The following is a 17,858-nucleotide window of genomic DNA, read 5'->3' as shown; positions in this document are numbered from 1 at the left end:
AGTTTCTGCTGTATAACAAAGTGAATCAACTATGTGCATACGTGTATATATATCCCCATATCCCCTCCCTCTTGCGTCTCCCTCCCACCCTCCTTATCCCACCCCTCTAGATGGTCGCAAAGCACCGAGCTGATCTCCCTGAAGCACAGATTATTTAAGGCCTGTGCCCAGGGCAAATTCAATGTTTAATGTCTGAGCCAGGACTAATATTAGTCCAGTTCTTCCTTCAGCTCTAGTGCCAACTTTGATGTAACAACTGGGTTTCAAAACCACTGCTAGAGACCTTAGGGATTTTTTCTTGATATAATGTTTTAAAGGTAATAGAAAATATTCTGAAAAATCTGGCTTATTATTTGGAAACATTCTGAAAAGCCTGAAAAACATAACCATAACACACCCTCTTTATATGAGTGACGATATGTGTTATGGGTTGAATTGTGTTTCCCCAAAAAATCATGTTCAAGTCCTAACTGCCAGTATCTCAGAATGTGACCTTATTTGGAGATAGAGTCTTTAGAGAGGTGATTAGATTAAAATGAGGTCATTAGGGTGGGCTGTAAACCAAATCAATTGATATCCTTGTAAAAAGAGGAAATTTGGACATAGACATGGACCGAGGGAGAGGGAAGATGGTGTAAAGACACAGAGAAGACAGCCATCAAAAGCCAAGGAGAGATGCCTTGAACAGATTCTTCTACACAGCCCTCAGAAGGAACCAACCCTGCTCGTTCTTTCTTGATCTCAGACTTCTAGCCTCCAAAACTGTGAGGAAATAAATTTCTATTGTTTAAGGCATTCAATCTGTGGTTCTTTGTTATGGCAGCCCTAGAAAACAATGAGTTTTATTTAATTGTATCTAAGGATGTGGGATCTAGTACATTCTGAAAGTTCTAATAAGTAAAAAAAGAAAAAATCATGATCAAACCAGTTACATATACAACAGAAGAGAGATCTTAGTTCTTCTGTATCTTTTCATTCATTCATTCACTTATTTCCTCAGCCAACATTTATATTTACTATGTCTTGAGCATTTTATTAGCATCTGTGGGCACAAAAATTTGCTTGGTATAGTATGTGGCCTTGAAGAGATTCTAATGGTAGAAGTGAACACCTAAACAAATCATAATATATATATATATTACATGTATAAAATTGTTTGCCCCACTCTTATGCACTGCCTCAGACAACTGTAAAGTTTAAAAAAAATTGCCTGTCATTATTTTCAACAAATGCCTTTGGGAAAAAGTCTTTTCCCATTAGGTGCTTTAGGTTAAATATAGGTAAGCTTGAAGTAGGTCTTTTAGGAACCACTAAATAGGTCAAATCATGCCATTGTTCTGGGAATGAGATTTTTAAGATGCTCCAGCCCCATTCTGCTTTTTGCAGCAGTTGTTGGTTTGTTGGTATTCACCACAAATGTGAACTACAGTATTAGTTTTCAACTAATGGGATAAGGGACTAGGGCAAATTCAAATCCCACAAAGATCACTATTTTTACTGAGATCAGTTACTTTTCTTGAGTAAAAACTCCCCAGAATATTGCAAGTGTTTGGTTAATTTCTAGAGTTCTGAAAAGGTTGATTCTAACAGTTTTTTCCAGTTCTCTTGTTGCTTTAAGGAGGAGAATGTTTGGAGCTTCACTCTGATTTTCACAGATGTCACTGCATTTCTTGTACTTTATATAACATGTATTATAGTCTTTTAGTATAAAATGTTTTATAATTTCCCTTGTTATTCCTCTACTGATCCATGGGAAATTTAGAAGTGTGGTATTTCAGGATTCTAGATATCTTTTTGGTATTGATTTTTAATTAACTTTCATTGTGTTCAGATAATATATTTGACTTCAGTATGTATATTTCATAAAATATTGTTTTAAAAGTTCTATGCTAGAAATATGGAAAAGTGTGCTAGATTGGAGAGCAAACAATTAACTTCACATGGCGCAGACAGGTATGTTTTTTTTTGCAGCCTTAATTAAACCTTGAAGGAAGGGTAGCTTCTATGCCAGATGGAAAAAGTGTCAGGGCACTTCCTGGAGTGGGTATGGTATATGCTAAAAGTTAAGGGAATAAAAAATGAGGCTGACATAAGGAAACTTGACAAGATCTCTAGCCAGGTGGTTTAAAGAGCCTGTGGGAGATGCTATGGGTTGCTGGAGATGAGCATGGAAAGAACACCAATATTTAATTACCAAAAGCCTTGTATTTTAAGGCAAAAATGTGTGTACTTGGATGCAGTAGGAAGATGCTGATAGGTTTTAAGCAGGAGGAAGAAATGATCAGATTTACTTTTTAGAAAACTAATTCTGATGTCATATTCCAGGAAAACTAGAATGGGAACAGTTAAAGGTAGAGAGGGCCTGTGAGTTCAGGCTCAAAGTGATGAGGGCCTCCAACAAGGTAATGACCATGGGAAAAAGGAAGGCATGAATTTGATAGATGTTTATAAGATACATTTGATTGGATATCCTTATTCAGTGCATGTTTTAGGTGAGGGAGAGGAAAGTTTAGTCAACTTTTTGGACTGGGGACTAGATAAATTATAATGCTCCTAATCACAATAAATATAGAGAAAGAAGCAGGTTTAGCAGGGGAAAACACTTTGTTTATATTTGAGATGGAGATTTACTTTGTACAAATTCATGTTCAGTCTATTGGCAACGTGCCTAAGTCAGCAATATGTTATTAGACCCCGAAGACCACTGTTAAACCATCTGAAAGTGAATCTAATGGTGTTATTAATTTAATGAGAGATTCTTGTTCATTAGCCAAAATGCCTTATTGGAGAGATATCATTTTTTTTATAACAGCAACATTGAGGGAAAATCTTGTTAATTTATTGAACATATAAAAGTCCTGGCATCTAGTTGTAAATTGAGAGCCATTTTGGAATAACTGAAAGATTGATCAAAATATATATGGAGTTGCTTAACGAAAGCCAGTTTGAAAAAATAGCCTTAGTGCATTAATAAGGGGAGCAATTCTTCCTCCTCTGGGAACCATCAGGGCGACCATTTGTTAGATGGTTTATACACCAGTTCAATTCGGTTTAACAAACATTTGTTGAGAATCATTTATATACAAGGCAGTGTAAGTAACTATGTAGCTTGTCCTTTCACACTTATAGTTTCTCAAAACCTTTTTAATTTTTAAAATTTTCAATTTTTTGCACAGAATTTTCTATCTGAGAAAAAAAAACAGGGACCTTTTAATCAAATCCTTTTTCTGAAGTTGATAGTATGTAATATCCTGTTAACTGAGAAGATAAATGATACAATCTGGAATTCTTGTATTTCCATTGATGTTTTAACAGGGACCTGATTTACCTCTCAATTTCAATTGACAATATTTTCCATTTATAATAAGAACAAAAAATAAGAGAAATTCAGAGAAGGTAGAAAAAAAAAAGACATATTCCCTTGATGTTCTCCAGTAACGTTAAGAGTTTGGAGTTTCTGGTCTGCTACAACTAATATATCCTGTTTTCACCAATGCAGATACTAGTAAAGCCACACTTACTTTGATAAGCCAAGTTATCTCACTCTGAGCCCTTACCTGCCAAAGGAGGAAAGGCCCACTCGTCCCCCTAATATCTGTCCCTTCCGTGTGTGCAGCCTCCAGACACCTGCCTGAGATTCCGACGTGCCTGTACTGCCTGCTTGCAAGTGAAACAGGACTGGATCTGTTCTCAGCCAAAATTGTATCCTCTATTTTCTCCCTTGCATATTCTGGCAGACTTACTTTTGGTTTCATGAGCTACTTACGTCAGATATTGTTTCAACTGCAAAGGCTGCCAAAACGCAGACATCACACAGGTTATATTTGGCATGTTGACAAGGAAGGGCAGTATAAATGGGCTCATGGAGAGCTTACTGAGTGATTACAGAGAAGATATTGAATCTTTCGAGAATCAGGGATTAGGGATTCTGGCTATCTTTTTCTGCTGCAGTTAAGATTTTTAATACTTACTGATAATAGGAGACAACTTGGTGTGATAGCAAAATCAAATAGCTGGGACTCAAGAGATGCTATCTCCAATTTAGGACTAGTGAGTTGTGGTTCAGTTTCAATGGAACTGTTTCCTCATCTGTTAAATGAAACAATTGAACTAGATCAGTGGTTCTTAGGCATGTATACATGTAACTTTACATGTAATTTCAAGAAATTCATGGAACCACTGAAGTGCAACAATGACCTACAGATTTGTGGACACTGAACTACATGGTCTCTTAGAGCCTTTCCAGCTCTAAAATTTTCTGATTGTATTATTCCTGAGCTCTTGAACTCCAGTGATGCTTTCTTTTGGTTTAGCAGCTGCTCTAGATGGGACACCTCTGGCTTTTCTAGGGTGGCTAATGAACAGTCAGCAGTCCAGCTATGTTGATTTGTTCCATAACCTCATTAGGCATCTGTCAGTATTTCCCAGTTCAGTCCATGCACATACTGTCTCTACTACCCTGAAATTTTGATGGTCTGTGAGACCACTGGGCACTCTTGAAGCACTTAATATGCCAAGGAGAAAATACAACTTCCATTAGCACTTTGGCTCTCTCTGTGTTGACGTTAGATGTTGATAATGCATTTGACTCATTTCTTGGCTATTTGCATGATCATATACTGTAAGGGTTTATTTTTCCTTTACCTAAATTGTAAGACAGAGAATTTTCTCCTAATGTAGAATTGGGTAAAGGAAAGGATTATTTGTCCATCTATATATTTATGCTGAGATTTGTTCAATACTCAGGGTTGGAATTATTAATCTTTTAAGTATCCTCAGTTAAAACAGTGTTAACATCTAGTTTCCATCTCAGCTTATTGCTATCCTTGACCTTGATGAGATCACTTACAGTTCTATTATTCTGATGGATGCTGTATTAATAGAAAATTAAATAACCTTGAACCCATATTATGTTAGAACACTTCCATAACTATTCCTCTTTACCATCATAACTGCCATGATCCCTGTGGAACTCCTCAAGGGCTATAATACTACAAGAAGTTAAGCATGAGGCTACTGGCAGTGAGATCTAGACTAAATGTGTTCATTAATGCATTAATTAATTCATCCTAAGTGATCAAAATAATAACAGCCAGCATCCAGATGAACTGTCTGTCCTACCCCATTATTTACCTGCTCCATTACTTGCTCGTGAATGCAAAAAGTGAATTATCTATTTAAGCTAGTTCATTTACAAAAAGCTATACCTTTAGAATCTTATCTTTAATCTTTTCGTAACATTTCCTTATCAATTATTTTGCCAAAATATTTTAATATTTGAAAGTACAGTGGTCCTCCTTTTCCCAGTTTCACTTTTTGCAGTTTTAGTTGCCCAAGGTCAACCTTGGTCCAAACATATCATGGACAATTCCAGAAATAAACAATTCATAAGTTTTAAATTTTGCACCTTTCCGAGTAGCATGATGAAATCTCACACCATCCCCCTCTGTCCTGCCAGGGACATGAATCATCCCTTTGTCCAGCATATCCCACCTGTTAGTCACTTAGTAGCCATCTTGGTTATCAAACCTATTGACTGTCTTGGTATCACAGCGATTGTGTTTAAGTAACCCTTATTTTACTTAATAATGGCCCCAACATGCAATTATTAAGAGTAATGATGCTGACAATTTGGATATACCAAAGAAAAGCTGTAAAATGCTTGCCTTTTTTTCATCTTTTAAGTGAAAAGGTGAAAGTTATCGATTTAACAAGAAAAAAAAATGGTGTGCTGAGGTTGCTAAGATCTATGGTAAGAATGAATATTCTGTATGTAAAATTGTAAAGAAGGAAAAAGAAATTTGTGCTAGTTTTGCTTTCACACCTCAAACTGCAGAAGTTACGGCCACAGTGTGTGATGAGTATGCTTAGTTAAGATGGAAAAGGCTTAAAATTTGTGCAGTAAGGTCTGTTTTTTAAAATTGAAATTTAGTTGACTAATAATAGTATATTAGTTTCAGGTGTATAACATAGTGATTCAATATTTTTATACATACACCTACAAAATTATTACAGTATTACTATTTTCCCTATGCTGTACATTACATCCCTGTGACTTATTTATTTTATAGCTAGTAGTTTATACCTCTTAATTCCCTTTACCTATTTCTCCCATCTCCCCAGCCACCTCCCTTCTGGCAACCACTAGTTTGTTCTCTATATCTCTGGGTCTGTTTCTATTTTGTTATATTTGTTCATTTGTTTTTAGATTCCACATGTAAGTATAAATATACAGTATGAAAACATACGTTTTAGGTCCATCCATGTGGTCACAAATGGCAAGATTTCATTCTTTTTTATGGCTGAGTAATATTTCATGTGTATCACTATTAAGTGATATATATATATCACATCTTCTTTATCCATTCATCTATTGATGGGCACTTAGGTTGCTTCCATATCTTGGCTATTGTAAATAATGCTGCAGTGAACCTTAGGGTGCATATATCTTTTTTAATTAGTGTTTTTGTTTTCTTCAGGGAAATACTCAGGAGTGGAATTGCTGCATCATATGGTAGTTCTATTTTCAATTTTCAATTCAACAGAACCTCCATACTGTTTTCTGTAGTGGCTGCACCAATTTACATTCCCACCAGCAGTGCACGAGGGTTCCCTTTTCTCCATATCCTCCTCAACAATAATATATTTTGAGAGAGAGAGAGAGATTGAGAGAGAGACCATATTTACATAACTTTTATTACAGTATATTGTTATAATTGTTCTATTTTATTATTAGTTAATGTTTGTTAATCTCTTGCTGTGCCTAATTTATAAATTTATCATAGTTATGTATGTATAGTAAAAAAATAAAGCATAGTACAAATAGGGTTCAGTATTATCTGAGGTCTCAGGCGTCCACTGGGGGTCTTGGAACTTATCCCTCATGGATAAGAGGGGATTACTATATAGATGATGTGCAAACAGGTAATATTTTTCAAAATCATTACTTTAGTTTTAAAGGGGTACCATTCCCATATATTCATCTTATATTTATGTTAAAGTTTTTCCAGTCCTGCAACTTGTGTCAGTAGGGCCTGAAAGGAAGAGATTTTTCTTTGTTAACTGAATCATCATGTTAATTCAATGTTACCATTTACTTTACACTTAGCTTAGAAGAGTCTTCCTTTAGAAAGCTTTCCCTCCCTTAGCCTACACTGTGTTTCTTACCCCCAACTCAGGTATGCTTCCTCCTTGGTCACGTTATGCCTTGAACACATCTCTGTATACCTCTATTATTGTACTTGCCACATCTTTTGAACATTAGGTTCATAAATGTCTGTCTTCCCCACTAGACCATGACCTCCTTGATGGTGGGGACTTGATCTTATTTAACTTTTTTCCTCATTACCTGGCACAGACTGCAACACTCAATAAATACTTTTTAAATGAATAAATAATTCAATTTCCTGTTGATTGCTTGTGATAATGTTGAAAATTAGAGGACTTTGACTAAATATGTGACAATATATTTAATTCTAACATTTTTCAATATTAGAGTCTTTAATATCAAAAACTGAAAGATGAACCTGACAAAGAGTATTTTTGGAATGAAAATAAACAAACGTTTTCAAACTAAACGTGTTAAATGCTTCAAGAGTAAATCAGTGAATCCTAACATTTTGGAAGCGTATCCCTTTTCTTTTTTATTCTTGACAACTTTATTGAGATATAATTGATATACAATAAAGTGCCTATATTTAAAGTGTACAGTCTGTAAAGTTTTGACACATGTATACACTGATGAAATCATCACCACAATATAATGAACATACCCATTAGGCCCCCAAATTTCCTCCTGCCTCTTTATAAGCCCTCCCTCCTGTCCAGGCCCTGACCCCAGTTCCCAGGCAAACACTGATCTGCTTTGTCATTATATATTCAGTTTTCATTTTCTATAGCTTTATGTAAATGGATCCTATAACATGTACTTTTTAAAAAATTTTTGCTTCTTTAAGCATAATTTTGAGATTTATCATGTTGTATTAATTGTTTATTTCCTTTTTAGTTGAGTGACATTCCATTGTATGGATATGCTACAATTTCTTTGTCTTGTTCCCTATTGAGAAACAGTTGAGGTTTTCCAGGTTTTGACTCTTACAAATAAAATGGTTATAAACATTCTTATACAAGACTGTATATGGACCTGTGGATATCTAGGAATACAATGGCTGGGTTGTATGGTAGGTACATGTTTAACATTTTAAGAAACTGCCAAACTGTTTTCCAAAGGGGTAGTATCATTTGCATTCCAATCAGCAGTGCAATGAGATTTCCAGTTCCACAGCATTCTTGCTAACCTTTGGTCAGGCTTTTAAATTTTAGCCATTCTAATAAGGGTATAGTGGTATATCTTTGTGGTTTTAATGTGCATTTCTCTAATGACTAAGGATGTTGATTATCTTTTTATTGGCTTATTGCCATCCACATATATTCTTTGATGATGTACTCAAATCTTTTGCCAAATTTTTAATTGTTTTTGTTGAGTCTTGAGAGTTCTTTATATTATTGAGATTCAAGGGCTCTTTATGCTTTTTAGATACAAATACTTTATCAAATACGTGATTTGCAAATACATTGTCCTAATCTGTGGCATGTCTTTTCATTCTCTTTAACAGTGTCTTTTGAATAGTAGAAGTTTTTAATTTGATGAAATCCAATTTGTCATTTTGCTCTTTTACGGATTATGCTTTTTCGATATCATACTAAGAAATATTTGTCTATGCCAAGCTCACAAAGGTTTTCTTTTATGTATTATTCTAAAAGTTTTAAGTTTTAAAAATTTAGATCTGTGATCCATTATGAGTAATTTTACGTATGGATTAAGGCATGGATCAACTTTCTTTTTCTTTTGTTTGTTTGCATATTGATTTTCAATTGTTGCAGCATCAGTTGTTGAAAAGACTGTCCTTTTCCCACCCAATTGTCTTCTTTCCTTTGTAAAAAAAAAATCAATTGTCCATCTATGTCTCTTTTTGGAATGCCTATTTAATTCCATTGATCTATTTGTCTCTGAGCCACCACTATTCTTCCTTGATTACTAACTGTATAATAAGTCTTTCAATCAGGTAGAGTTAGCCCTAGAAACAACACAAGTTGTTTTGACTATTCTGAATCCTTTGCATTTCTGCTTGAATTTTAGAATTAGTTTTCAAATTTCTACAAAAATCCTGCTGGGATTTTGTTTGGGATGTGTTGGATCTATGTATCAATTTCGGGAGAATTGACATCTTAACGCAATTGCATCCTCTGACCTGTGAACAAGTTATGTCTTGCTGTTTACATATATCTTCTTTAATTTCTCTTAGCAGTGTTTTGTTGTTTTCGCTTCACAAGTCTTGTGCAGGTTTTGTCAGATTTACTCCTAAGTATTTCATGTTTTTATCTGTTTTTAAATGGTATTTTTTTCCCTAAATTTGAATTTTTTGATAATTCATTGCTAGTATGCAGAAATACAATTAATTTTTATGGATTGTATGTCAATGTTGGATCTTACAACCTTGTAAACTCATTTATTTCTAGTAGCTTCTTTGTAGATTCTATTGGATTATCTATATAGGTGATCATATACTATAATTTACTAAGGCAGTTTTAGTTCTTCCTTCCCAATCTGAATGCCAGTTATTATTTTAAATTCCCTTTCCCCCAACACGCACACACACACACACACACACACACACACACACACACACACACATACACACACACACACACACACAAACACACACACAACTACTCTGGCAAGAACCTCCAGAATTATGTTGTATGTAAATTGTGAGACCAGAAATCTTTATGTTTTTCCTGATCTTAGGTGGAAAACATTAATTCTTTCACCATTAATAAGATGTTAAATGGAGGGTTTTTGGTAATATTAGGGTAGGATGTTCCCTTCTATTCCTAGTGTGCTAAGAATTTTTATCATGAATGGATAAGGGATTTTGTCAAATGATTTTTCTGCATCCATTGAATTTTTTTCTTTTCAGTCTGCTAATATGGTGAATTTTGTTAATTACTGTTTGAATGTTAAGCCAACCTTGCATTTTGGGATAAATCTCACTTGATCATTATATATTGTTAGATTCTATGGGCCAATATTTTGGTAATTTGTATCTTCTCTCTTTTTTTCCTCAGTCTGGCTAGAAGTGTATTTTTTTTCTGATTATTTCAAATAATCAGTTTTTTTATTTCATTGAATTCTTCTATTTTCTGTTTCTCTGATTTCTACTATATTATTTATTCTTTTATTTCTTTTACTTTAGTTTTAATTTTCTTTTTTGTTTTTAAAGGAGTTATTATATTTTTTAACTAACGATTACTCATATAATAGATATCTGTGATCATATTCAGGTTTTTTTTCTTTGTTTAGTTTTACATTTTGTAGATTAAGAAGAAAATTAGAGAAGCTTAAGGGAAAGTTACTCATTTCTCCTCTGGAGCAGAGTAGAAGACTTTAATGCATGCATAAGATAAGTGTTTTCCCTTCCATCCCTTTCCAATGCCAACCTGAAAGCCACTGTTAATGAAATGCATTGTCTGATTTGCAAAGTATACATGCTCTAAATTTCAAGTTTACCATGCTTTAAGAGCATTGGTCTAAATTAATATTTATTATTTTTGTTATAAAATATAATAGTTTTAATTGATGTTAAATTGACATTTTTATAATTCTTTTAAAATATTTTTAACTGCTCAAAATTTTTTCCTGGTATTCTAACTACCTGAACTACTTCTACTTCTTGAACAGCATCATATTCATTTAATAAAAATATTGTGATAACCTATTAAAAACTGATACAGCATTTTTGGTACACATTATTTGTGGTCATTAAATTATCTCAAATATTTTTTCTTAATTATAGTTTTCATTAGTCAATCATTTTTACTCCTAATATTCGTTATTGGCAGGTATATATATTATGTTTTACAATTTTGAATGGGGAAGCATGTTAATTGGAGAGAATAATAATTTTTCCAACTTCTCAGTGATATGTTATACTTTTTAAAGTGTGTTTCTGAGGCAAACATAACAGGCTTGATATGAATAAAAAATAGTATTGGTATTTTTCATATGTTCAGAAAATGTTGACAGTGCAAGAAAGGTGGGGTGGTCAATTCAGAAGCAAGGGAAATAGGAAGGAGCTATTTGACTCTGCTTAGTCAGTCAGATTTTCAAAAGTTGAAGATAAAAGTTATAGAGCAGTGAGGACATATAGGACATAAGGCTAATGTCTCCTACCCCCAAGTAGCATGCCTCAGTACTATAACAGTACCCAAAATTTCTGCATTAACATAAAGATTTTTCAGATGCTACATGTAGTTCTTGATATCTTTTTTTTAAAGAAAGCCTAACCATATATTACCTACTTATATTTTCTATTTTATTATCTTAGTCAGTGATAAAAACAAAAGATAAAAAAAGAAGTTATCAAAATCAACATTTATCTTAAGGGATAGACAGTGTTTATTTTTGGTGATTTGGTTCATTTACCTTACTGATTAAAAAATATAATTGTTCAAACTCTTTTTCCTGATGATACTTATGGTCCTTCAAAATGCCTTTTTTGAATGTTAATTTAATAACTTCACTATTTAAAACTAAAATGACTGGCTGAGGTTTGTACTTATTTCACTTATACTAGAAATGCTATTTTAAAAATAATGCAATTTTGCACAAATGAAAGTGTTTGGAAGTGGTAAACATTTTATTGGATTGTCTTATAGTATAAGAACAGCAAATGAATTTCCTTTAAAAATTTAGTAATTTTGCAAGAATAAAAAGGTTTCCAAGTTTTGACTAAGAATTTCCCTTTTTTATTGGAATATAATGAATCCCTCTTGCAATAGATCTTCTAATAAAATATATATCAATCCATGTTTCCTAGGAGTTAATGCTAAGGTAAGTCATTGTATACCATCTTTTAATTTTCAATATTTTCTTTGGAAGAGTCAAATCAATAATTTTTGAAATATAAATAATGAACCCTGACAGTATTTCTCAAAAGTAGGAAATTTTAATGGTAAGTTTCTCTGTAGCTTCTGCACCAAATGCTGCTACCTTAATGCATAGCAAATCTGAGCTAACTTTCCTTTTCTGTACTACCAGCTTTTAGAGAGGAGCAAACCAAACTACTCCACTTTTTGGTTGAAATGGGACTTGCTTGGTAGGACAAGAGCAGAGCTGATTCTAATCTTTGGAGCATTGTCTTTATGTCTTTAGAGCATTAGAGAAATAAAGAAAGGAGAAATTCCCTCCTCTTTGCCCTCCTCCTCTTCCTTTTTTTCCCCCCACGCCAGTGGCTGATAGAAAAAACAAATATCGACTATGTTGGCTTACAGTCTATTTGCTATTAATTAGTATCTATAATAGAAAAACATTATATTGGCACAAAAAATTCATTTAGGTACTATATTATGTTTAAAAATGTTTTTATCGTCTTTGTTGTTTTGCTTTTATTATTTGTATTAAAATAACTTTATCTTAATCGTATTTCTTAAAACTCCAGCATATGCTGTATATGGTACAGATTAATAAAGAAGATGCTATGTGATATTATCATTTTTGCTGATCCTCTTTTTAAAAAGTTTAGATTAGAAGGCCCCTCTTTGCCTCAATGTAGTGGTTAATTTCATTTCTGCATATTATTCTGGAACTTCAGTTAAAACAAAATGTTACTTTCTCTTAGCTTTTGCTGCAAAAGTATCCAACCTGTGCAAATCTAGGGTACTGTAGTCACTCAAAAGAAGCTCTTTACTATGCAGCTATTCTGTCAATTTACATATCTTGCCAGTGGTTGGACAAAAAAAAGATCAATTAAATTCCCATTTGTATCAAAGTTGTATTGTGAGGTAATCATAATGTCCTATGGTGAAACAGTATGTAGTTTAGTTTTATATAGGGGACAAGATATTTTATTCCACAATTAGATCCAAGCCCCCAAATTCAGATGTTCTGGGGGAGAGCAGCAGTTTAATTTTCCTTTCAAATAATATGGGGATGATACACTGGGGATGACATACTTAGAAAACTTAGGGAAGTTACAAAACTTAATGGTTTCCTTAGCAAGTAGTTGTCCCTAGTTTGGTATTCCAACTTGATATTACCCTAGGCCCATTGGGTGCAATTGGGTGCTAATAGTCAAATCAAGATAAGGTAAGTCACTTGGTGTCTCAAGTGGCAATTCTTAGTTTTTTCAAGCTAGAGGAGACTGGTCTCTAAGTCTCCATTCTAACTACCTATTTAAACACTGTCTCCTGTTCTGGGAATATTTCCAAACTCAAATTTGTTCTTGATTTGTTGTATCCTATATTATAATATTTTTTATTTTTAAAATGAGTTTTCCTCCTTTACTAAAGGTAGTGACAACTTATACTGATTTTGTGCTTACTATAAGCTAGGTAGTAAGTAGCATGCTGAAAGCAGATTCTGAAAGAATATGGATATAAGTGATCATCACTATACTACTGGTATTGGGGCTGGTCTTATGGAGATAAAGAAGGAGGAAGGATGCAACAAAAATAGTTGCCACCTACCTATGACTGTCCATTCACGAATAGTAGTACAAGTCTATTTCCAATCTGTGTCATTGGATATCTCTATATAATAAAGAAGTGTTTTCTAGATATAGAGAACAAAGTAGTGGTTACCAGTGGGAACAAGTAAGTGGGGAGCAATATAGGGGTAGGGGAAAAAAGGGTTATTATGGGATTATATGAAATGTGTGAAACTTAGAAATTGTGAAGCACTATGGAGTTTAATGAATTTTTTAAGAAGTTTTTTCCATTTTCACAGACATTGTCTTTAACCCCATCCAACCATCTCGTGAAGGCACGAAGTTGTCAAAAGGAAAATCAGCCCAAACCATCTCCACTAATGAAAATATTTCCAAGTATATATATAAATTGGTCATAACATCATCTCTATACAAAAGGGAGCACTTTAAAAAACCCTTAAAATATGGTGTAGATCATTACTGTTATCTTAAAGTCTGATTATGTATCCTCAGCTGATAATTTGTCCCAAATAGAGCTCCATTTTGTAACCTAATATTATGGAGCAATAGGTGAAATCCCTTTGTAAAAATTCTCCACTACTATCTCCATAATCTCTACTTCACTGAGTATCATCCAAGTGCAAAAATGAAAAATTATAACCTGCCAAGCATCAGTGGCAGAGTGAAATGAAAAAATTGTGAGCTAATAACAGTGATGCCTCAAAAAAATTTCCTGGCCAATTTAACATTGCTTCATCCAAGGTCATTTCCCAGAGCTGATTATTATTAGTAATTTGCAGATGAGACTATGCTACCTCGGTCATGGTTAGTGAAGATCAAGAAAATGCCAGGGAAGGTTTAAGACTCAAGGTTATCTATCTTTCTCAAATAAGATGCCAATAATAATTCCACTTTATTTTCTTAATACCTGGCAGAAAATAATTTTCAAAGAAAGGAAAATGAAAGCCTGTCTTATCTTCTACTAGACATGTAATGTTGCCACATAAAACACCAGAAGTAAGGATAACAGAGGGACAATGTTTACTAGGTCCTTAAGTAGCATTCATTTGGGAAAGAAATCCTTAGGATATTTTCCTAGAATTTTAGTTTGATGCTTAAAAAAAAAAATTGTTGATTGAATTTTATATAGACATTGATTCTTATGACCACCTATAGTTCATTTTTAAACTTCTAGAAAACTTCCAAATTTACTTTCTCTTGCCCAGTTTGAAATTTGAAATTATATTATAAATAGTTCTTTAAAATAATTTTATTTTTATACATAAATAATTCAAATATAGACAAATATAAAAAAGAAAATGAAGCTTTTCGATAATTTTACCAATCACAGGTAACCTTTCTTGATCTTTTAGTGTATACTTTTCGGATCCGTGTGTGCATCAGTGTGTGTGCATCTGTGTATATGTGGGTAGAGAAGAGAGAGATGAGTAGAGGACAGATTTTTAAAAATGAGCTCACAGAAGATATACTCATATTTTATCTAGCAACTTGCCATGGACATCTTTCTTTTTTATTTTTTTTACTAGTTCTTAATTTTGAAATTAGAAATATCAGTGCATTATTTTTATTTTTTAATTGGAGTATAGTTGTTTTACAATGTTGCATTAGTTTCTACTGTACAGCGAACTGGACTTCCATGTGCTATAAAGCAGGTTCTTATTAGTTATCTATTTTATACATATTAGTATATATATGTCAATCCCAATCTCCCAATTCATCCCACCCCCCACCCCCGCTTTCCCCTCTTGGTGTCCATACGTTTGTTCTCTACATCTGTGTCTCTATTTCTGCCTTGCAGACTGGTTCATCTGTGCCATTTTTCTAGATTCCACATATATGCACTAATATATGATATTTGTTTTTCTCTTTCTGACATACTTTACTCTATATGACAGTCTCTGGGTCCATCCACATCTCTACGAATGACCCAATTTCATTCATTTTATGGCTGAGTGTATTCCATTGTATATATGTACCACATCTTCTTTATCCATTTGTCTGTTGATGGACATTTAGGTTGCTTCCATGACCTAGCTATTGTACATAGTGCTGCAATGAATATTGTGGTGCATGTATCTTTTAGAATTATGGTTTTCTTTGGGTATATGCCCAGTAGTGGGATTGCTGGGTCATATGGTAGTTCTATTTTCAGTTTTTTAAGGAACCTCCATACTATTCTCCATAGTGGCTGTATCAATTTACATTCCCACCAACAGTGCAAGAGGGTTCCCTTTTCTCCACACCCTCTTCAGCATTTGTTGTTTATAGATTTTCTGATGATGTCCATTCTAACTGGTGGGAGGTGATACCTCACTGTAGATTTGATTTGCATTTCTCTAATAATTAGTGATGTTGAGCAGCTTTTCATGTGCCTCTTGGCCATCTGCATGTCTTCTTTGGAGAAATGTCTATTTACATCTTCTGCCCATTTTTGGATTCGGTTGTTTGTTTTTTTGATATTGAGCTGCATGAGCTGTTTATATATTTTGGAGATTAATCCTTTGTCCATTGATTCGTTTGCAAATATTTTCTCCCATTCTGAGGGTGGTCTTTTCATCTTATTTATAGTTTCTTTTGCTGTGCAAAAGCTTTGAAGTTTCATTAGGTCCCATTTGTTTATTTTTGTTTTTATTTCCATTACTCTAGGAGGTGGGTCCAAAAAGATCTTGCTGTGATTTATGTCAAAGAGTGTTCTTCCTATGTGTATGTTTACCTCTAAGAGTTTTATAGTGTCTAGTCTTATATTTAGGTCTTTAATCCATGTTGAGTTTATTTTTGTGTATGGTGTTAGGGAGTGTTCTAATTTCTTTTACATGTGGCTGTCCAGTTTTCCCAGCACCACTTATTGAAGAGACTGTCTTTCTCTTGTATATCCTTGCCTCCTTTGTCATAAATTAGTTGACCATAGGTGCGTGGGTTTATCTCTGGGCTTTCTATCCTGTTCCATTGATCTATATTGCTGTTTTTGTGCCAGTACCATATTGTCTTGATTACTGTAGCTTTGTAGTATAGTCTGAAGTCAGGGAGTCTGATTCCTCCAGCTCCGTTTCTTTTTCTCAAGATTGCTTTGGCCATTCGGAGTCTTTTGTGTCTCCCCACAAATTCTAAGATTTTTTGTTCTGGTTTTGTAAAAAATGCCATTGGTAATCTGATAGGGATTGCAATGACTCTGTAGATTGCTTTGGGTAGTATAGTCAATTGCTATCAGAAGAATCAATACTGATTCTTCTAATCCAAGAACATGGTATATCTCTCCATCTGTTTGTGTCATCTTTGATTGCTTTCATCAGTGTCTTATAGTTTTCGGAGTACAGGTCTTTTACCTCCTTAGGTAGGTTTATTCCTAGGTATTCTATTCTTTTTGTTGCTTTGGTGAATGGGACTGTCTCCTTAATTTCTCTTTCTGATCTTAAGTTGTTAGTGTATAGGAATGCAAGAGATTTCTGTGCATTCATTTCATATCCTGCAACTTTACCAAATTCATTGATTAGCTCTAGTAGTTTTCTGGTGACATCTTTAGGATTTTCTATGTATAGTATCATGTCAGGTGCAAACAGTGACAGTTTTACTTCTTCTTTTCCAATTTGTATTCCTTTTATTTCTTTTTCTTCTCTGATTGCCCTGGCTAGGACTCCCAAAGCTATGTTGAATAATAGTGGCGAGAGTGGACATCCTTGTCTTGTTCCTGATCTTAGAGGAAATGCTTTCAGTTTTTCACCATTGAGAATGATGTTTGTTGTGGGTTTGTCATATATGCCCTTTATTATGCTGAGGTAGGTTCCCCCAGTGCCCATTTTCTGGAGAGTTTTTTTTTTATCATAAATGGGTGTTGAATTTTGTCAAAGCCTTTTCTGCATCTATTGAGATGATCATATGGTTTTTATTCTTCAATTTGTTAGTATGGTTTATCACATTGATTGATTTGTGTATATTGAAGAATCCTTCCATCCCTGGGATAAATCCCACTTGATCATGGTGTATGATCCTTTTAATGTGTTGTTCGATTCTGTTTGCTAGTACTGAGGATTTTGCATCTATATTCATCAGTGATATTGGTCTGTAATTTTCTTTTTTTGCTGTATCTTTGTCTGGTTTTGGTATCAGGGTGATGGTGGCCTTGTAGAATGAGTTTAGGAGTGTTCCCTCCTCTGCAATTTTTTGGAAGAGCTTGAGAAGGATGGGTGTTAGCTCCTCTCTAAATGTTTGATAGAATTCACCTGTGCAGCCATTTGGTCCTGGACTTTTCTTTGCTGGAAGATTTTTAATCACAGTTTCAATTTCATTACTTGTGATTGGTCTGTTCATATTTTCTATTTCTTCCTGGTTAAATCTTGGAAGGTTATACCTTTC

The 17,858-nt window shown here is 33.9% G+C and overlaps 1 protein-coding gene across 2 annotated transcripts in view; it reads left to right on the top strand.

Annotated features, from left to right (window-relative positions):
* Nucleotides 1–17,858, top strand: part of NAALADL2 (N-acetylated alpha-linked acidic dipeptidase like 2) — a 1,512,458-nt gene that overhangs the window by 55,171 nt on the left and 1,439,429 nt on the right. The gene's annotated exons all lie outside the window — the stretch shown is intronic.

Source organism: Balaenoptera borealis (genome assembly GCF_965194805.1).
Source record: "Balaenoptera borealis genome assembly, chromosome: 5".
NCBI classification, from domain to species: Eukaryota; Metazoa; Chordata; class Mammalia; order Artiodactyla; family Balaenopteridae; genus Balaenoptera; species Balaenoptera borealis.
Note: the sequence above shows the minus strand (reverse complement) of the source record. Positions and strands in the feature narration are given on the sequence as shown.